Source organism: Orcinus orca, chromosome 13 (assembly GCF_937001465.1).
Source record: "Orcinus orca chromosome 13, mOrcOrc1.1, whole genome shotgun sequence".
Classification (NCBI taxonomy): Eukaryota; Metazoa; Chordata; class Mammalia; order Artiodactyla; family Delphinidae; genus Orcinus; species Orcinus orca.
The window spans coordinates 14,892,745-14,914,944 of record NC_064571.1 but is presented as its reverse complement, the minus strand read 5'-3'; the positions used below and the strand labels follow the sequence as shown (position 1 = coordinate 14,914,944).

Genomic DNA, 22,200 nt, shown 5'->3' with positions numbered 1-22,200 from the left:
TTTAAAAAAGACTCTCTATTGTGGTATAATTACATATAGAAAAGTACACAGATCATTAAGTATACAGCTCAAAGAATCTTCACAAACTGAACACAGCCTAGTGTCTCCTTCCAGTCATATACCTATTCTAACTGCAAACAGCATGTACACAGTATGCCCATTTTTGAACTTTATATAAATGGACCCATGACTTGTGAATAGACCACTAGACATTCATGTAGATGAAATATCTCTTTATAATCATGTGACTCCAGCAACAGCCAATTTTATTCTACATTTTGCATTTTCCTGGAATGCAACCGCCATGTAAATGTAAATTGAAGGAAGGCTTTTTTTTTTGGCCGGGCTTTGTGGGATCTCAGTTCCCCCACCAGGGATTGAACCCAGGCCCTCGGCAGTGAAAGCACAGAGTCCTAACCACTGGACTGCCAGGGAATTCCCCCAGGGATGCCTTTTTTTCAAACTCAGAGCTTTACAAAGAGTTGATTGCCATTGCAGAAAATTGTGGCATGGAGAGCAGTATCTCTTTTAGGTTTTGAACTGTTGTTACAACACAATTGTATCAGTGTTCGTCTGAAGCTGTGGACTGCTTCTTTCTGTGCAGAATATTGTTGTGCCATATTATATTAGTCAGCTTTTGATAGGTTGTGAGGCAGTAACAAACAACTGCAAAAATCCCAATGGCTTACAACAACAAAAATGTATCTTTTGCTGTTGCTGTTCATATATACATCAGTTGAAGCTCTGTTCCTGTTGCACATGTCTTTTTCATTTTGAGAGCCAGGATAAAGGAGCAGCCCTATCTGAGACATGCTGCTGTCATAGCAGAGGAAAAAGGTATAGCAGAACCGCTCAATGGCTTTTCAAGCTCTTCTCAGATGTGACACTTCCATTCACATTACACTGACCAAAGCAAATCATAAAGCAAGCGTGACATCAGTTGGGTGAGGCAGTGCAAGTCCCATGCCCTCAGGCTGGGATATCTAATTCTGGTATAGGGAAGGCAGGAAATAATTTGGAGTCATAATATAATTTACCATATATATTGAAATGCATACGCATATAATTTTTGCCAATTATCTTTCTTTATTTCACCTTTATATTCCAATGAGAGCTTGTATTGATTTGTTTTTCAAGTGCATGTGTGGATAGATTATATTATCTTTGATTTTCATTTCATGAAAGAGGAGTGCCATAAAATATTTACACAAAAAGAGATGTTGGTTCTAAGAGGTTGGGAACCGGCAGTCTGAACCAATCACGGTAATTCCATTACCCTGCAGTGACTGACTGAAGAATAGGTATGGGTTGCAATTCTGGCCAAGGAGACCCAAGAGGAAGCCTGCAGGGGGACTTCAGGGAAGACGGTATCTGTACTTTGAAGACATAAGGAAAAGTTGCATGTGTCACTGTGTGAGGATGTGAACCTCGAACCACAGCAGTCATCTCGAAGCCATGAATGGCCATGCCCAGATGCTGAGAGTGGAAAAATGAAAAGAATCTGGGTACTTGAGGAGTTCTTGAGCTGCTGAGTTTTCCTGAAAATGCCTCATCTTTGAACTTTCTGTTATATGAAATAATACATTTTTCTTACATTTAAGAAATCTATAATTGCGTTTTCTGTTCCTGGTAGTCAAAAGTATTCAACAATGATCACCTGGAAATGGGAAGACTGTGTGGGTAGAGGTGTTGGTTTGTAGGATACTGTTATAGTCCAGGCAAGAGGTAATGAGGATTTGAATGAGGGGAAGACATGCACATAGTGGTGTGCTGGTATGTGTTTCACAACCAGCTCTCAGTTCGGGGTGGAGGTGGAAAGGAGCTGAATTTGTAGCATCTGCCAATGTCTATGGTGTAAGTATTGCCAATTTCAAGCTGCCAACAGTTTAACCACCAACTTCCCTGCTTTCTGAAAATTTAACAAATGGATCTTTGCAAGCTAGCGCCAGTTGGCTTCAGCACACCACTGGCTGGGGGGAGTAGGAAATCAGGACAGATACAAAAGATTTTGCAGAGGGAGAATTAGTAAGACTTCAGATTGTGTGGGCAATTATAGAAGTTGTAATCTGACAAACAGGAAAACAGAAACAAACCTTTGCTTGTCCATGTGACTTCATTTCTGTGCTTCAAGAGTGGAAGATCAGGGCTTCCCTGGTGGCGCAGTGGTTGAGAGTCCGCCTGCCGATGCAGGAAACACGGGTTCGTGCCCCGGTCCGGGAAGATCCCACATGCCGCAGAGCGGCTAAGTCCGTGAGCCATGGCCGCTGAGCCTGCGCGTCCGGAGCCTGTGCTCCGCAACGGGAGAGGCCACAACAGTGAGAAGCCCCTGTACCGCAAAAAAAAAAAAAAAAAAAAGAGTGGAAGATCAAAGTATCCAATAACCAGGGCATTTCCCGGAAAGTACATTGGGAGACACAGTATCACTTTGGAGGCAATTTTACAGTCCCCAAATAAGTATCATAAATTAATTTTATGGCCAACACATTGTACAGAGATACAATAAAATGAGGCCATGATAAAGTGGGTGTGTCTGGCACTGAGCCCTGGGAAGGGCAGGGTGAACTTGTAGGACCTCACAGCATCCTAGAACCTGCGTCAGGCAAAACATCAGTGGGAGTCTGCGTGGAAACACCCGGTGGGAGGAAAGCAGGCCAGGCTGGCCAGAATCAGCGAGCTATTAGGGCCAGCCAAAGTGGAGATGCTATAGTTCATTAATCGATCGATCCATTGTTTTCTCCATTTATTCACCACAATTTATTCAGCACCTGTTAAGTACTGGGTCCTAGGCTACGCATGCTCAGGATAAACAAAACGGATTTCCTGGACCTCATTCTCTTACAGGTAAGATAAACAGGTAACCTAGATTACTGACAAAATACGGGAATTCTGTATTCTGATTTAAAACTAAAAGAGCACTAGTATTATTTTTTTACCTCCTCAGTGAAATTTAGAAGACTGAACCCTTAACACTGGGAGATGACCCTGTTGGCTCAGCCCTGGCATTTTTCAGCATTTATTCTGAATTTCTGTAGCATTTATTTCTATCTCTGTATTGTTAAATTGATGTGTTTCATAGAAATCAACAAGATCAGAAGGACTTTGTTATTGGTAAGAACATAAAAACCACTGGCCCCATGAATGCTATTTAAGATTATCAAGGGACTTCCCTGGTGGCACAGTGGTTAAGAATCCACCTGCCAATGCAGGGGACACGGGTTCGAGCCCTGGTCTGGGAAGATCCTATATGCCGCGGAGCAACTAAGCCCGTGCGCCACAACTACTGATCCTGTGCTCTAGAGCCTGCGAGCCACAGCTACTGAAGCCCATGAACCAAAACTACTGAAGCCCGCGCTCCTAGAGCCCGTGCTCTGCAATAAGAGAAGCCACCGCATGAGAAGCCCGGGCACCACAACAAAGAGTAGCCCCCGCTCACTGCTACTAGAGAAAAGTCCGTGCGCAGCAACGAGGACCCAATGCAGCCAAAAATAAATTAATTAATTTTTTTAAAAAATCGAGCACCCAAACCACAGCTAAGAATATTTTCTACATTATGGAGGAATCCTATTCTTTAGGAAACAGAAAAATTCTCACTTTTGTATCAGTGCAGCCCCAAGACCTTCATCTGAGGCATCTGTGACTAAAAAGAACCGATTCTTTGAGTTATTTTTTTGTCCAAGCGTTATCTCCTGCCAAGCTGTCCCTTACTTTGTTTCCTGCTACTTAGGTGCCAGGTTATTTGATATGGCTTGTTCTTAGGAAAAAACTCAGTGGAGTGCATGATCTTATCCTGAGGATTCTTTGGTGTTTTATTCTTAAAAATCCTATCCAGCCTGGCTTAAGCAAAAAGGATTTATTTACTCACGTCAGTGAGAAATCCAGGGAGTAGTTTCTGCTTCAGGTGTGCTGATGTGAAGATAGTCAAATGATGTCACAGGGACCTGGTTTCTCTCTCTCCATCTCTCACCTCAAACTTTTTCTTTTCAGGCTAACCCTCCCCCTCATGGTGACAATACAGCTGCTAGTGCCCAGAGACTGCATTCTTCTCATGGGTAAGAACAGTTGAAGAGAAGAGAGAACTTCTCTTCAACCAGTTCAAACATAAACCCTGGACCTAACTTTCAACGGCCTGAATTAGGTCAAGTGTCCATCCCTGACACAATCACACTGGCTGAGATAAGGGAAGACAGAGCTTAGTTTAAAACTAGGTCCCATAATGACCTATATGGGAAAAGAATCTAAAAAAGAGTTGATATATGTATATGTATAACTGAGTCACTTTGCTGTATAGCAGAAACTAACACAACACTGTAAATCAACTATACTCCAATAAAAATTAATTTTAAAAAGATAAAATAAGGGGACTTCCCTGGCGGTCCAGTGGTTAAGACTCTGCGCTTCCAATGCAGGGGGCTCAGGTTTGATCCCTGGTCGGGGAACTAAGATCCAATTAAAATAAAATAATTAAATAAGATTAAAAAACTAGGTCCCGTGCTATCCCTGGAGTTAGGAGATGGGTCAGCTTCACCAGAATCACAGGGATATCACATGCAGAAGGAGTACATGTGTGAATGAAAATCAAGGACTAGGGGCTTCCCTGGCTGTCCAGTGGTTAAGACTTTGCCTTCCAATGCAGAGCGTGCGGGTTCGATCCCTGGTCGGAGAGCTAAGATCCCACATGCCTCGCGGCCAAAAAACCAAAACATAAAACAGGATCAATATTGTAACAGATTCAGTAAAAACTTTAAAGAAAAAAAGAAAATCAGGGACTATTATTAAGAACAGGGTAGGACTTCCCTGGTGGCGCAGTGGTTGAGAGTCCGCCTGCCGATGCAGGGGACACGGGTTCGTGCCCCGGTCCAGGAAGATCCCACGTGCCGCGGAGCGGCTGCGCCCGTGAGCCATGGCCGCTGAGCCTGCGTGTCCGGCGCCTGTGCTCCGCAACGGGAGAGGCCATAACAGTGAGAGGCCCGCATACCACAAAAAAAAAAAGAACAGGGTAAATGGATATTAAGCACCCAAACTCCTCCATATCCACCACAGTCATGTGCTAAACTGGAGTCTAAAGGTCCCATTTTAACCTCTTAACCCCTGGGGTCTGCAGGGGCTACTGTGAGTCTGATCCTGGGGGTAGGCAGATGTGAACTGGTGGAGAAAACCTAACTTCTCTGTTATCACAGCCCTATTCCCAATGTCCCTGCCAAAAACCAGGGCTGGGGCAAAGGCCCTGAGATTAAAGACACACACACACACACACACACACACACACACACACACACACATCACCTGTGTACATACATACATATATGTATACATGTATAGATGTGTGCATGTTCCTGCTCATATATAAAGAGGTTTTTAAGGAATTGGCTCACAGGATTATGGGGGCTACTGAACCCAAACTCCATACAGCAGGTCAGCAGTCTGGAAACTTGAACAGTTCTTCCATGCTACAATCTTAAGGCAGAACTTCTTCTCTAGGAAACCTCCATTCTTGCTCTTCAAGCCTTCAACTGATTGAACAAGGCCCACCCTTATTATGGCAGGTAATCTCCTTTACTTCCAGTTAACTGATTGTAAATGTTAACCGCATCTACAAAATACCTCCACAGCAACATCTAGACTGTGGGGTTTTTTTGTTTTTTTTGCAGTACGCGGGCCTCTCACTGTTGTGGCCTCTCCCGTTGCGGAGCACAGGCTCCGGACGCGCAGGCTCAGCAGCCATGGCTCACGGGCCCAGCCACTCCACGGCATGCGGGATCTTCCCGGACCGGGGCACGAACCTGTGTCCCCTGCATCGGCAGGCAGACTCTCAACCACTGCGCCACCAGGGAAGCCCTAGACTGTGTTTGACCAAATAACTGGGCATCACAGTCGAGTCAAGTAGACACGAGAAATTAGCCATCATCACAGTGACTGAGGTTGATTGTTCATTTCATCCTCACAAGCACCTGGATTCCAGCAGCCATTGTCTCCTGGGATCTGGGCACCGGACCATGCCGTGCCAAGCTTGGCTGGCAGCAAGGAACGCCCAGTGCAGAAGTCTGGCTCCCACTCCCACCCTGGGCCAGGAAATGAACTATATGTTGGATGATGGAGCAGAAAGCTGGAAGGAGCCTCAGTTCTGAGCCTGGGATCTCCATGCCACCATGCCAGACCTGGGTTGCCTACTTCCAGACTTCTTTTGAGGGAGAGGAAAAAGCTTCTATGATGTTTAAGTCATTGGGTTTGGTGGGTTTCTCTGTTATACGCAGCTGTTACATGAGCCCAATTCTATGTAATACAAAAACCAAAGAAAATGAAACTCACTTAAGATGATAAACAAAGGACTAAACAAGAAAGCATTTTTTTTTAATAAAGCATAATTCAAGATGACGGAAATAAGACTACAGAGATTTTTTTTTTTACCATAAATATAAATTAGTTTTAAAAATCCTTCTAAAAGACTCTCAGACTGGGTCAAAACCATTTCAATCATATTTTTTCAGGGAAGGTACATCAGCAACAATTTCCAGAAAGGTTAGGGTGTTAATAACAAACAAAGTAAAATTCAAGCCAGAAAACAGTCAACAATTAAAATGTTGTTTAATATTGCCACTGTCTTAAAAACATTCACAGGGCTTCCCTGGTGGCACAGTGGTTGAGAGTCCGCCTGCCGATGCAGGGGACACGGGTTTGTGCCCCGGTCCGGGAAGATCCCACATGCCGCGAAGCGGCTGGGCCCGTGAGCCATGGCCGCTGAGCCTGCGCGTCCAGAGCCTGTGCTCCGCAACGGGAGAGGCCACAACAGTGAGAGGCCCGCGTACAGCAAAAAAAAAAAAAAAAAAACATTCACAAACTTTTATGCACTGAATAACATACACACACACACACACACATGCACACACACAGGCACATACATGCCCATTGTTACCACTTAGAAGAGTGCCAGGCCCAGATGGTTTCACAGATGATTTCTTTCAAAGCTGCAAGAAAGTAGTAACTTCACTACCTCAAAATTTGTTTCAGTAGCTAGAAAAAGACATATGCTACCAAAACATTTTACACAGCCAAACTGATCCTGAAAACAAAACCTACTATGAATATTGTTGCAAAACTAAATAAAATACTAGCAAAATTAATCAGGAAATAAACTAATGCTACAACAATGCTGCTAATTAAAGTTTACTACAAGAATGCAAGGATTGGGACTTCCCTGGTGGCGCAGTGGTTAAGAGTCCGCCTGCCGATGCAGGGGATACGGGTTCGAGCCCTGGTCCGGGAAGATCCTACATGCCACAGAGCAGCTAAGCCCGTGCGCCACAGCTACTGAGCCTGCGCTCTATAGCCGGTGCGCTACAGCAAGAGAAGCCACTGCAATGAGGGGCCCGCACACCGCAAAAAAGAGTAGCCCCCACTCTGGCAACTAGAGAAAGGCCGCATGCAGCAACGAAGACCCAACGCAGCCAAAAATAAATAAATAAATTTATTTTTAAAAAAAAAGAATGCAAGGATATTTCAATATCAGAAAATTTACTGGTCATATTTCAGCACATTCATTGGGAAAAGGAATATATATATATATGTTTATCTTGATATGAGCCACAAAGTTTGGTGTTTTTTTTTTTTATTTCAGCTATATCTGATTTTTTAAAGTTCTTGGTAAATTAATCATAGATGAGTTCTTTCTTAACAGGACTAAAAATATCTGGTTCATACTAATTAGCCAACATTATTTAATGGTGAAATATTAGAGTAATTTCCTTTAAAATCAGGAAGGATATCAGGTTGTGAATTAGCGTCACTGTGTTTTAACATCGTTCTGGAAGTCTTAACTATCACCGTAAGAAATAAGAGGCATTATTATGGAAAGGAAAAGAGAAAAATGTCATTATTACAAATAATTATCCAAATTAAGATTCAGCAAATAAATGTTAGAATTATTCAGAGAGTTTGGTTAGATTATTTAAATCACAAAATAACCATAAATCAACTGCAGCTATAATCAGTTAGAATATATAAAGAAAAAATGCCATTCATAAAGTTAAAAAAAAGACCTAGCAGATTATATTTTCAATAAACTCAGGCAGACTGTATTTTTTATTTATTTATTTAATTTATTTATTTATTTATTTTGTGGTATGCAGGCCTCTCACTGTTATGGCCTCTCCCGCTGCGGAGCACAGGCTCCAGACGCGCAGGCTCAGCGGCCATGGCCCACGGGCCCAGCCGCTCCGCAGCATGTGGGATCTTCCCGGACTGGGGCACGAACCCATGTCTCCTGCATCGGCAGGCGGATTCTCAACCACTGTGCCACCACGGAAGCCCCCAGACTGTATTTTTTAAATTCTCAGCAACAGTAAATCCCATCCCACATGCTCTTCCTCAGTGTGTCCTGGCCACTCCCCTATAAGAGACAGAGTCCAGGTCCCTGGCCCTTGAATCCAGGCTGGCCTTGTGACTTGCTTGGAACCAAGAGAATTCAGCTGATTTCTGAGGCTAGGCCAGAAAAGGTCAGGCCTGGTTCCCCCTGGATGCCTGCCCCCATCCCTATGCCAGGTAAGAAGTCCTATCCTCTGAGGCCACCAGGTTGGAGGGGTCACTCTTAGCACTCCAGCCCACAGGCTCCCACAGTCCCAGTTGAGCCCAGCCTTCCAGTGTCCCCATCAAGGGGCCAGATGTGTGATGACTCCACTTTGGAACTTCTAGACTACCCCATTTGCTAGCTGAGTACCATGAAGTACCATGAAGTACCATGAAGTGACCTCAACCTCAATGCCACAAGGAGCAGAATTGCCCAGTTGAACCTGCTCAGACTCCTGACCCACAGAATGCAAAATGGTGCAGCCACCGTGGAAAACAGTTTGGGGATTTCTCCAAAAGTTAAACATAGAACTATCATCAGACCCGGCAATTCCACTCCTAGGTACATATCCAAAAGAACTGAAAGCAGAACTTGAACAGATGTTTGCACACTCAAGATCGTAGCAGCATTATTCACAATAGCCAAAAGGTGGAAACAACGCTAGGGTTTTTCATCAACAGTTGAACGCTAGGGTCCATCAACAGCTGAACGGATAAATAAAATACGGTATATATGGACTTTGGAATATTATTCAGCCACAAAAAGGAATTAAATTTTGATACATGTTTCAACATGGATGGACCTTGAAAACATTATGCTTAGTGAAATGAACCAGACACAGAAGGACAAGTATTGTATGATTCCACTTATATGTGGGACCTAGAATAGGCAAATTCATAGAAACAGAAAGTAGAATAGACGTTACCAGGGGCTGGGGGAAGGGAGGAGTGGGGAGTTATTCTTGATGGGTACAGAGTTTTTGTTGGAGATGATGAAAATGTTTTAGGTATAGATAGTGGTGATGGTTACAAAATACTTTGAACGTATTTAATGCCACTCGTACACTTTAAAATGGTTAAAATAGGAAATTCTATGTTGGGTATACTTTATCACAATAAAAAAAAAATGTCCCTGATCCACAGAATACGTGAGATACAGCAAAATAGTTGTTTTAAGCCACTAATTTTGGAGTCATTTGTTAAGCGGAAGGAAACCAGAACACAACACGTTTAGGAATAAATTTAGCAAGAGATGTACAGAACACTACCAAAAGTCTACTGGTGGAAACTGAGCATGATTTGCATAAGATGGGAGATAAATTAGTCAGAGTTCTCTAGTCAGGGTTTCTAGACAAACAGAAGGTCCTGCCACTTCCTCCCTAGTCTCTTCCTTTGGGGTCAATCTACATCATCCCTGTCTCCCTCACTAGGGCAGCCTAAAGCATGTTAAACCCAACAGAGTTTGCTTCCCACCAGCACTGCTCACCAATGTACCTGTCACGCAGGACATGATTTGTACCAAGAGACGTCTGCCCCACTCTCATCTTTATCAAACTCGTAAATAAAATAAACACTTATAATAACACCCTCATGTAAATGTAATAAAGACATCTCTAGACAATGTTGCTCTTTTTATTAAGCTGCAAAAGGGTGTCCTTACAAAGCAAGTCTGTAGGTACCTCCCTCATTCCCACGCCACAGATCACCCTCTTCCAAGCACATTGCTGCCTAGCCCCTTCTTTTCAGAAATTCTAGAGGCCTTACCAACTACTGACACAAGGCAGATGAATGGCCCTTTAGCCAAGGCTGTGCCAGCGCTTCTGCCCAGCTTACCTGGAGGTACCTACCGGCTGCTGGAGGCCCTCACATGGCTGTGTCCCCCTCTTCTGCCCACAGGCTCAGGGTGCTGAGGGGGTCTTTCCAGAACCTCTCGGTCACACTCGGGGCGGGGCGGGGGGCGCAGGGCCTGTCTGCCTGGCCCACCCAGATGCCAGGCTTAGTCCTCGGCCTCGTCAAGCCTGGTTGCCACGGGCGGATTCAGGGCAGGTCTAGGCAAGTGGGATGCGCAGGGATGTTATTTTCAACTCAAGCGTCATGAGAGCGTCTGATGACTCGGGAGCAATTTCTTGAGTCAACACCGTCCATCATGTGGGAAGGAATTGAGCCTGAGGGTGTTCAGAATCAGCCATGGGGCAGGATGGAGTGGAAGGCACCCCCCAAGGCCGGTCTCTACTGGGCTCAGGGCTCCGTGGCCACGTAGAGCAAGAAGCGGCTTGAGATCCAAAAGCGCCAAACAAACGCGTGCGTAAACCTGCACCCTCCCCCCCCCACCCCACCCCTGACCCCCGGTCCTCGTCCACAGGTGAACGCGGAGCCCCCGCGGGGCGAACAAGCGCCATCTGGCGGCCCGCCGTGGAGGCTTCCACAGAGAGAGTGACCCCAGTCACTTATGTCACACTGAGTACCTGCTCCGTGCCCGGCAGCGGCGTTGCACAACTCATGGGATACCCGGGGGCGCCATTCTCACAGAATCCAAAGTAAAGTTGCCCCTTGGAATGAAGCGCCGCTGTGGTCCTGTCTCAGCCTGTGAGGGACCCACAAGCCAGTGGAGGAGAGAGCACGCTTGAGCTGGACCGCGAATGAGGTGAGGAAAGGGAGAAAGGGCCTTCCGGACAAAGGGCGTGTGCCCAGCGCAAAGGCTGTGAAGGGTCTCGGCATGCGGGTCTGGCTAGAGCCTAAGTGCATGGAATTTAGATGGAAAAAGAGGGTAGGAATAGCTGTGAAGCTTCCCCAGGGCCATTCTGGGGAGTTAAGGCTTTATCCTGGGCCACACATTTTTTTTTTTTTAATATATTTATTTATTTATTTTTGGCTGCGTTGGGTCTTCGTTGCTGCACACGGGCTCTCTCTAGCTGCGGCAAGCGGGAGCTGCTCTTCGTTGCGGTGCGCAGGCTTCTCATTGCGGTGGCTTCTCTTGTTGCGGAGCACGGTCTCTAGGCGCGCGGGCTTCAGTAGTTGCGGCACGCGGGCTCAGTAGTTGTGGCTCGTGGGCTCTAGAGCTTAGGCTCAGTAGTTGTGGCGCACGGGCGTAGTTGCTCTGCGGCATGTGAGATCTTCCCGGACCAGGGCTCGAACTCGTGCCACCTGTATTGGCAGGCAGATTCTCCACCGCTGCGCCACCAGGGAAGCCCATCCCCCAGACATTTTAAATGTAAGAAGCTTGCAGATATGCATTGCTAGGCCAGCACGGTGTTTTAAGAAATTTTAAGTTGGCATGGCTTCAAGAGGAGCTCATGCTCTCAACCAGACCCCACCAAGCCCTGTAGTCTGCAAACATGCCCAGCCTCACCCCTATGCATCATTTCCCCAGCCCTGAAGCACATGAGTTTATGACTGTGCAAGGTCGTGGGGTGTTGGCTCTGGACGGCACACGTAGGAACTGGCAGAGGAAAGAGGGGGTACCATCAGACTCCATTCCCTCTCACTGGATGATTGGGGGTGAAGTGCCCCCCCAATCATCATCACGATATGAGGTGCCCAGGCTTCCAAGGAAAGGCTGTGCCCTGGTCCCTACCAGGCCCTGGACACAGAGCACTTACTTCAGGGTCAGCTTTCCTGTCCTTGCTTAGACCAACACTGTCTGGGCTGCCCCTATTTCGAGGATTGCCCCTTCCTCCCTGGCCCAGGACTCCCCATTCTCTGTGACTCTGTCCTCTCCCAGGGGAGCACTGGATGTGTTAGAGGGAGAGCAGACTTCTCTCATGCAGGGTTGGAGGGACACGAAGGAACTCAAACCACCGGCCTGCAGGCAGCCACAAGCAGGTTCCAGGTACACCAGGACACAGGTGGTGGCTATTGAGCCAAAGACCTTAGGAGGGAGAACGAGCGCCATCTTGTGTCCATTTCTGGAGTGGCAGCAGAGAACTGGGACACGTTTCTATATTTTGTTCCAACTCTGTTCCAGGTCTCGAGCAAAGCAGAAAAAATACAGAGAGTAGTGTAGTATCTAAAGCCCACAGCAGACCAGAAACAACAAATGTAAAACATTCCCTCTTCTCTGACCACAGCTGACCTCCTCCATGTTCCCCAGACAGTTCACACTGGGAGGGTTGAGGATGGAGGATCCTTTATGAGTTTTTGACCTCAGAAAGCTTCCTCCTGCTTTGATCCAACTTCGGAGTTAAGTTTGGGCTCTCAGGAGGTTGGGGGCTTCCCTACAGATCCCTGCCCTCTACCAACTCTTGTTCAGCACTCTACAGCTTGTTTACCTTTAAGCTTGAGAAGCATTTAGAAGTAGAAGGAGATGCAACTTTCCTAGAGGAGGCCTTCAGAGGACCCTTAAAAGAGGGTGTTAGTGCAGCCACCAGGGCCTCAGCCGGGTCTCTGGTGGGTTTTCTCCTCCTTTCCAAAGCTGCTTTTCCACCCATACTCACACACTTGTGTTGGGCACCTCTCAACACAAGCCCTATCTGAGTGGGTAGAGTCCCAAACCCAGACACATGGGCCCTTATTATCACCTTGACTGCTGAGCACCACTCGGAGACAGACAGGAGAGCAGGTCTGAAGGCATTTTGAAGAAAGCAGGTCTGGGACCAATGACCCCTCCCCAAACTGTCTGTAAGAGGAGAAGATGCCCCAGAGCTTAGATATTTTCTTCATTAAGGATTATAAGTTTGCATGGAATATTTCTGTTTGATGATCCTTGCAATTCTCTCCCTGGACAATGTTTTTTCTTCTTCTCCTTTTCTTATTTTGTTGCACTGTTAATTTTTTTTTTTTTTGGTACGCGGGCCTCTCACTGTTGTGGCCTCTCCCGTTGCGGAGCACAGGCTCCGGACGCGCAGGCTCAGCGGCCATGGCTTACGGGCCCAGCCGCTCCGCGGCATGTGGGATCTTCCCGGACCGGGGCACGAACCCACGTCCCCTGCATCGGCAGGCGGACTCTCAATCACTGTTCCACCAGGGAAGTCCTGTACTGTTAATACTCTTAAGGTCACCTTAAATCCATTCTGGCATAAGGGGGGTGGTATACATATATAGGTATGTGTACTCAGAGGCCGGCAAATAAGAGGTCTTTTGAATTCGTGAGTGAGTGATTCATGAGGCAATGTAATACCAAGGTTGGAAAAGGAGGGGGCGTAGGTGAGCACGAGAGTTGTGTTCAGGTCACAGAAGGGGACAAACAGAAGCAGGAGACAGTCAGAAAATGAAGTAGGTGTTGGTGTCCAAAGGCTGCTTCAGCCAGCAGCTCATGGCAAAATGGACAAGCATCACTAATGCACCAGTGGAAGCAGGGAACTGAGTCAGTCAAGAATACAGATTTCTGGGCTTCCCTGGTGGCGCAGTGGTTGAGAGTCCGCCTGCCGATGCAGGGGACACGGGTTCGTGCCCCGGTCCAGGAAGATTCCACATGCTGCGGAGCGGCTGGGCCCGTGGGCCATGGCCGCTGAGCCTGCGCGTCCAGAGCCTGTGCTCCGCAACAGGAGAGGCCACAACAGTGAGAGGCCCACATACCGCAAAAAAAAAAAGAATACAGATTTCCCCCCGCCCACCCCAAGGTGGCACAAATGCTATAAAAAATAAAAACATGCTAGACTGGTCCAAAGTCCAAGGGCAAGCAAATCTTCAACTCACACATATTTTTTATAAACCCCTAAATTCACAAGCAATTGCCAGGTATAATAATAGTGATTCCTGAGTAAACATTTTCAGAAATACTTTTTTGTATAGAAAACATTTCTTTAATTAATTTCTTTAATTTTTTTAAAGAAAATGCTTCAGCCATCAAATTTGTCAGCAAAATGAAACAAGGACACTACATACTAAAATGCCAAAGTTACATGAGCAAAACCAACCAACAACAAGCCAAAAACACCTGATTTTTTTTTTTTTTTTAGGGCTGCATTCTGATGTATATAGGGATGGAGTGATGTCCGGCATTTGCTTTAAACTTCTTCAATAGAGACTAAAAGAAGAAAAATGAAAAGGAGAGGATAGGTAGACAAAACAAATGTGGGGAAATGTTCATATGTGTTGAATCTGAGCAATGGGTACATGGGGATCCTTTTTCTATTCTCTGTACTTTTGAATATGTTTGAATGTGTTCATGAAAAAATATGAAGACTTCCAGTTTCAGCTAGAACATGTAAACAGCTTGGAAATTGTCATCCCGTACCTCACAACAAGAAGAAAGTGAAAACCAACAACTTTTCTTAGATCCATCAAAAAATTGAAGAGGTAGGGCAAATCTCCATGATGAAAAATGGAGAGAAAGGGCAGTAGAGATCCTCAAAGCCAAGCAGACATTGCTGGAGCCAGAAACTGGTAGGGAACTTAACAGCTATTTTGACGAATGCCTGGAGGCTAAGTGTGGACTAGATTGAGAGTGAGAAACCCCTGGGGGTCCAGTCTTAGGAGCTCCACATTTTCATGAGTTTTGGACACCAGGAACCCCATCTGGTTCTCACTGTAAAGATCCAAGAAAGATCTCCTGATGTTTCAGGTAGGGAGAGGGGAAGTGTAACCATTGTGAAATATGCCCAAGTCATTCTCCATTACAAGTGTCTGCCCACTAAGGGCAACTACTCTACCAGAGCCTTATCCGACTTGGGGGTGGGGATGGGGGCAGCATTAGGCAACTCCAGCCCCCTCTAGCCTTCCTGTCTCAAGTCAGGTGAAGGGAAAAAAGTCAAGGAAGTGCTTCTGAAAGTCACAGCTCAGGGACTCAGGCCCTCCCCTCCCCCACCCCCCAAAAGAACAGAGACGTAATCAAAAGATTATAGAATCCAATACCTTACTACCACTTCAGCAGGACTCCTGCATAATAACAGTGGATTACCACTGAGATAGTTGGAATATACAGACTGTATTTAAGAAGGAGTTCTTGGAGATGGAAGCAACTTAAATGTCCATCAACAGATGAATGAATAAAGAAAATGAGGTATATACGTATGATGGAATATACCTATCCATTCTTTATGAAGAAGGAATTCCCGTCATATGCTACAACATGGATAAATCTTGACGATATCATGCTAAGTGAAATAAGCCCATCACAGAAAGACAAATAGTGCCTGATTCAACTTATACGAGGTATCTAAAGCAGTCAGGCTTACAGACACAGAAAGAAAATGGTGGTTGCCAGGGGCTGAGGGGAGTGAGAGGCAGGGAGTAGGTGTTCAGTGGATGTTGGATTTCATTCCGGATGGGGAGGTGCTGGGGATCAGCTGCATGGCAATCTGCATGGGGTTGACGGTATTGTACCACATACTTGGAAATTGTTGAGAGGGTGAATTTTATGTTATGTGGTTTTTTGCCACAATTTTTTAAAAGGCGTTCTCGGAAAACTAAAGACAACAATGAAGGGAAAAAAAATATGGTAACTACAGGAAACTGAAGCCTCTGGCACCTACAGCTATAGTATACACTAAACACGGCCCAGCTATGTCTAACCAGATTAACATAAACCTTTCACATGAAAGCTTAATTATCTCAGTTTCTATCACCAATACATCATGTCTAGTTTTCAACAAAAACTATAAGGCATGCTAAAAGATTTTTTTTAATACAATTGAAGAAACAAAGAAAACATCAAATTCAGATATGACACAGATTTTGAAATTATCAGATAGGGAATTTAAAATAACTATGTGTAATATGGTAAGGGTTCGAATGGAAAAAGTAGACAACAGGCAATAACAGATGGTTGATGAGGCATAGAGGTGGAAACTCTAGAAAGAATCAAAAGGAAAAGCTAGAAATAAAAAACACTGTAACAGGGAATTTCCCTGGCAGTCCACTGGTTAGGACTGGTGCTGTCAAGGGCACAGGTTCAATCCCTGGTCAGGGAACCAAGATCTCATAAGCCGCGTGGCGCAGCCGAAAAACAGAACAAAACAAAACAAGTAACAGAAATGAAGAATGCCTTTGATGGGGGACTTCCCTGGCGGTGGACTGGTTAAGAATCCACCTGCCAATGCAGGGGACGTGTGTTTGATCCCTGGTCCGCGAAGATCCCATATGCCGCGGAGCAGCTAAGCCCGTGCACCACAACCACTGAAGCCCGTGCACAGCAACAAAGATGCAATGCAGTGAAAATTAAATTTTTTTAAAATGTTTAGGATGATAAATTTAAAAAAAGAATGCCTTTGATGGCCATATGAATAGATTGGACATGGCCAAATCAGTGAGCTTGAAGATATGTCAATAGAAACTTCACAAACTAAAATGTAAAGAAAGAAAGAAAAACAAGAACAGAATAGCCAAGTACTGTGGGACAATTTCAAAAGATATAACATATATGTAATGGGAACACCAGAAGAAGAGAGAACAGATTAGAGAAACAACTAAAGTAATAATAACTGAGAATTTTTCAAAATTAATGACCGCTTAAAACCACAGATCCAGGAAGCTTTGAGAATACCAAACATAATAAATAAAAGGTCTACACCTGGTTATATATTCAAACTGCAAAACCAAAGGCAACAAGAAAATATTAAAAGAAGCCAAAGGAGAAAAACAGCTTACCTATAGAAGAATAAGGATAAGAATTACATCCAATTTCCCATCAGAAACCATGTAAACAAGAAGAGAATAGAGTGAAATATTTAGTGTTGAATGAAAAAAACACCTACCTAGATGTCTGTATCCAAAAAAATTATTCCTCACAAGTGAAAGAGAAATAAAGACTTCCCAGACAAAACTTGAATTTGTCATTCATAGACCTGCCCTTCATTTTAACAAAAAATGTTAAGTTTTTCAGAGAGAAGAAAAATGATAAAAATCAGAAAATCAGATCTACATAAAGAAGTGTTAGAAAGTAATGCAACATTGTAAATCAACTATACTCCAATAAAATTTTTTAATAAAATAAAATAAAAAAGAAGTGTTAGAGAAGGAATAAATAAAGGTTTAAAAATCTTTTTTCTAACTCTTAATTGATCTAATTGATAATTGTTCAAAGTTATGATAGCAACAATGTATTTGGCAATTATAGCATCTTGGTAAATGAAATTAATGACAGCAATCTTACAAGGGACAAGTGGGAGGAATTGGGAATGCTCTATTACAAGGTACCTGCCCTACTTGTGATACTCATGAAGTGGTATAATCTTATTTTAAAATACATCTAGTTCATTGGAAATGTATACAACAAACTCTAGGATAACTACTAAAAAAGAAATATACTTGATATGCTAAGAGGAGAAAAATAAAATTTAGAAAATACTCAACTAAAACCAGAAAAGGCAGGAAAAGCAGGGAAGATAAAAAAGAAATAAAGAAAAGCAGGAACTTGAACAGATACATATATAAGGATGTTCATAGCAGCATTATTCACAATAGCCAAAAAAGGAAACAACTTTTAACAAAACAATAAATGTCCATCCATCAACAGAAGAATGGATAAACAAAATACGGTATATCAATACAATGGATTATTATTCAGTCTTAAAAAGAAATGAAATTCTGGGCTTCCCTGGTGGCGCAGTGGTTGAGAGTCCGCCTGCCGACGCAGGGGACACGGGTTCGTGCCCCGGTCCGGGAAGAACCCACATGCCGCAGAGTGGCTAGGCCCGTGAGCCATGGCCGCTGAGCCTGCGCGTCCGGAGCCTTTGCTCCGCAACGGGAGAGGCCATGGCAGTGAGAGGCCCGCGTACCGAAAACGAAAAAAAAAAAAAAAAAAGTATGCTTTCAAACCATGGTGGAATCAAACTAGAAATCAGTAACAGAAAAATTGCTGGAAAATCCCCAAATATTTGGAGATTAAACAGCCCACTTCTAAATAACACAAGTCAAAGAAGAAGTCACAAGAGAAATTTTTAAATATTTTGAACGAAATGAAAATGAAAATACAACTTATCAAAATGTGTGGGATGCAATGAAAGCAGTGCTTAAAGGGAAATTTATAGCATTGATTGCATATAATAGAAAAGAAGAAAGATCTAAGAATAACAATCTAAGCTTCATATTATTATGAATCTAGAGAAAGAAGAGCAATAGCAGCCTAAAGCAAAGAGAAGAAAAGAAATAATAAAAATTAGAGCAGAAATCAATGAAACTGAAAACAGGGAATCAATAGAGAAAAATCAATGAGCCAAAAGCTGTTTCTTTGCAAAGACCAATAAATGGATAAACCTCTAGCCAGGCTAAGCAAGAAAAAAGAGAAAAGACACAGATCACTAATAATAGAAATAAAAGAGGGGTCATCACTACTGATCCCAAAGACACTGTAAGGATAATAAAGGAATATAATGAACAACTCTATACCCACAAATTTGATAACCTAGATGAAAACGGACCAGTTCCTTGAAAGACACAAACTACCAAAATCCACACAAGGAGAAACAGATAATCCAAATAGGTTTACACCTATTAAAGAAACTGAATCAATAATTAATAACGTCCCCAAAGGGCTTCCCTGGTGGCGCAGTGGCTGAGAATCTGCCTGCCAATGCAGGGGACACGGGTTCGGGCCCTGGTCTGGGAAGATCCCACATGCCACGGAGCAGCTGGGCCCATGAGCCACAATTACTGAGCCTGCGCCTCTGGAGCCTGTGCTCCGCGACAAGAGAGGCCGCGATAGTGAGAGGCCCGCGCACCGCGATGAAGAGTGGCCCCCACTTGCCACAACTAGAGAAAGCCCTTGCACAGAAACGAAGACCCAACACAGCCATAAATAAATAAATAAATAAAGCAAACTGTCAACAAGTAAAAATAAACACTATAAAAATAAATAAATAACGTCCCCAAAAAGAAAGTACCAAACTGAGATAGTTTCATTGGTGAAGGCTCCCAAACATTTTTTGAAATAATATCTATTCTCTACAGTCTCTTCCAGAAAATAGAAGCAGAGAGGACACTTCTGATCTATGTTTTCTTAGACTTGGTATTTATCTATTTGTCATCTATTAGTCATAGGCAAAGTTATTTACATCTCCCCTTCAATCCAGAGCCCTTACCCTTTATCTAACTCTCACAAATAAAGACAATATTTCTCCTGGCCTAAATCAATCCAGGGTCAAGTACCGGACACCTAGGAACAGCCCTGATGTCCCAAAGCCCACCAGAAGTATTCAAACTAGCCAGTCCTAAGCTGTTTCCCTTACCTGCCTTGCCTTTTCCATGGAAAACACAATAAAGGCTCTGCCCCAGACTTTCTTGCTCCCTCTGCCTCCTGACCAACCTTGGTGCTTCCTCACATGCCCCTGCCTGCAGTGGCATGCCCTCCTTCTCTTATGAAATGTAAGTAATAAGTTATTCTTTCAAAAGTGGTTGTCTTTGTGTCTGTCACCTTACCATACCTGGTTAAAACAAATCCTGAGAACACATTTTAGAACAACTTCCTAACTCATTGAATGACGCCAGCCTTACTCTATCACCAAAATCAGATAAATATATTATAGGAAAGGACAACTACAGATCAATATCTCTCATGAACATAGATGCAATAATCCTCATCAAAACATTAGCAAATCTTGGGCTTCCCTGGTGGCGCAGTGGTTGAGAGTCCGCCTGCCGATGCAGGGGACACGGGTTCGTGCCCCGGTCCGGGAAGATCCCACATGCTGCGGAGCGGCTGGGCCCGTGAGCCATGGCCACTGAGCCTGCGCGTCTGGAGCCTGTGCTCCGCAACGGAAGAGGCCACAACAGTGAGAGGCCCGCGTACCAAAAAAAAAAAAAAAAAATTAGCAAATCCAATCAAACAATGCTTAAAAAGAATTATACACCGTGACTAAGTGGGATTTATTCCAGGTATGCAAGGCTGATTCAACATTCAAAATCAATTAATGTAATCTAACATGTCAACAAGATAAAGAAGAAAAATCTTATGATCATATTGATGGATGCAGAAAGTGCATTTGACAAAATCCAACAACGATTCATAATAAATGAACACCCAATCAGCAAACTAGGATTAGAGGGGAACTTCCTCAAGTTGATAAAGAATATCTACAAAAACCTCACAGCTAACATCATACATAATGGTGAAAAACTAGATGCTTTCCCCCTAAAATCAAAAACAAGGAAAAGATATCTGCTCTCATCAATCTTATTGAACATAATACTGGAGGTCCTAGCTTGTGCAATAAAATAAGAAAAAGAGGGGGAAGGGTATATGAATTGGGAAGGAAAAGATAAAACTATCTTTGCTTACAAATGACGTGAATGTTTAGGTGCCTAAAGAATCAATAACAACAAAAAATTCCTGGAACTAATAAGCATTATAGTAAGGTTTCAGGATAAAAGGTAAATATACAAAAGTCTATTACTTTCCTACATACTACCACGAACCATTGGAATTTGAAATTAAAAACACAATACAATTTACATTAGCAGCCCCAAAAGATAAATATTAATACTTACGAATATGTCTAACAAAATATGCACAGGATCCATTTGAGGAAAACTATAAAACTCTAATTAAAGAAATCAAAGAAGATCTGAATAAATGGAGAGAGACGTTCACGGATAACATTTAATATTGTTAAAGTGTCAATTCTTCCCAAATTGATCTGTAGGTTCAAGGCAATCCTAATCCAAATCCTAGCAAGTTGTTTTGTGGATATCTACAAACTGATTCAGAAGTTTATATGGAAAGACAAAAGGCTCAGCATAGTCAACACAATACTAAGGAGGAAGAAGAAAGTCAGAGGACTGACACTATCCGACTTCGAGACTTACTGTAAAGCTTCAATTATCGAGGCAGTGTGTGGTATTGGCAAAAGAACAGGCAAACAGATCAATGGAACAGAACTGAGAACCCAGAAATAGACCCTCACAAATATAGTCATCTGACAAAGGAGCAAAGTAGTTCAGTGGAGAAAAGACAGTCTTTTCAACAAATGGTACTAGAATTAATAGACATGCATATATAAAAATAATAATGATCTAGACACAGACCTTACACCTTTCACAAAAATTAACTCAAAATGTATAATAGATCCAAAGGTAAAATGCAAAACGATAAAACTTCTAGAAAATAACGTAGGAGAAAACCTAGATGATCTTGGAAACAGTGATGACGTTCTAGATACGACACCAAAAGCACAACACATGAAAGGAAAAAAATGATAAGTTGGACTTCATTAATGTTAAAATATTCTGCTCTATGAAAGGCACTGTCAAGAGAATGAAAGATAAGCCACAGACTAGAAGAATATATTTGTAAAACACATATCTCATAAAGGACTTGTATTCAAATATACCAAAAATCTTTGAAAATCAACAGTGAGAAAAGAAACAACCCATTAGAAATTGGGCAAAAATCTAAACATACCGCATCAAAGAAGGTATACAGATGGCAAATAAATATGTGAAAAGATGTTGAACATCATACGTCATTAGGGAACTTCAAATTTAAACAACACTGAGAGAGCATCACACATGTATGAGAATGGCTAAAAAAATTTTTTAATAAGAAAGAAACCTGACAACATCAAATGCTGGTGAGGATATGGAGCAACAGGAACTCTCACTGATTGCTGGTGGGAATGCAAAATGGTGCAGCCACATTGGAAAGCAGTTTGGCAGTTTCTTATAAAACTAGACATAGTCTTACCAGGGAATCCAGCAATCACAGTCCTAGGTATTTACTCAGTTGAGCTGAGAACTTCTCTGTAGGCAAAAAGCTGCACATAAATGTTTGTGGCAGTTTTATTTATAATTGCCAAAAACTTGGAAGCAATCAATGGAACATTATTAAGTGATAAAAAGAAATGAGCTATCAAGTCATGGAGGAATCTGAAATGCATACGACTAAATGAAAGAAGCCAATCTGAAAAGGCTGTATGATTCCAACTATCTGACATTCTGGAAAAGGCAAAACTCTTAGAGGTGGTAAAAAGATCAGTGGTTGCTGGG

General features: G+C 43.3%; 1 long non-coding RNA gene across 2 annotated transcripts in view; it reads right to left on the bottom strand.

The window, feature by feature from the left end:
- LOC117201985 (uncharacterized) overlaps positions 1-19,503 on the bottom strand; it is a 35,036-nt gene extending 15,533 nt beyond the window's left edge. For both annotated transcript variants that reach the window (XR_004484144.2, XR_007471071.1), the window contains exons 1-2: positions 19,446-19,503; positions 2,094-2,326 (exon numbers count right to left, since the gene is read on the bottom strand). This is a non-coding gene — a long non-coding RNA (uncharacterized LOC117201985). The remainder of the gene's footprint in view (positions 1-2,093; positions 2,327-19,445) is intronic.
- Positions 19,504-22,200: the final 2,697 nt, after the last annotated feature.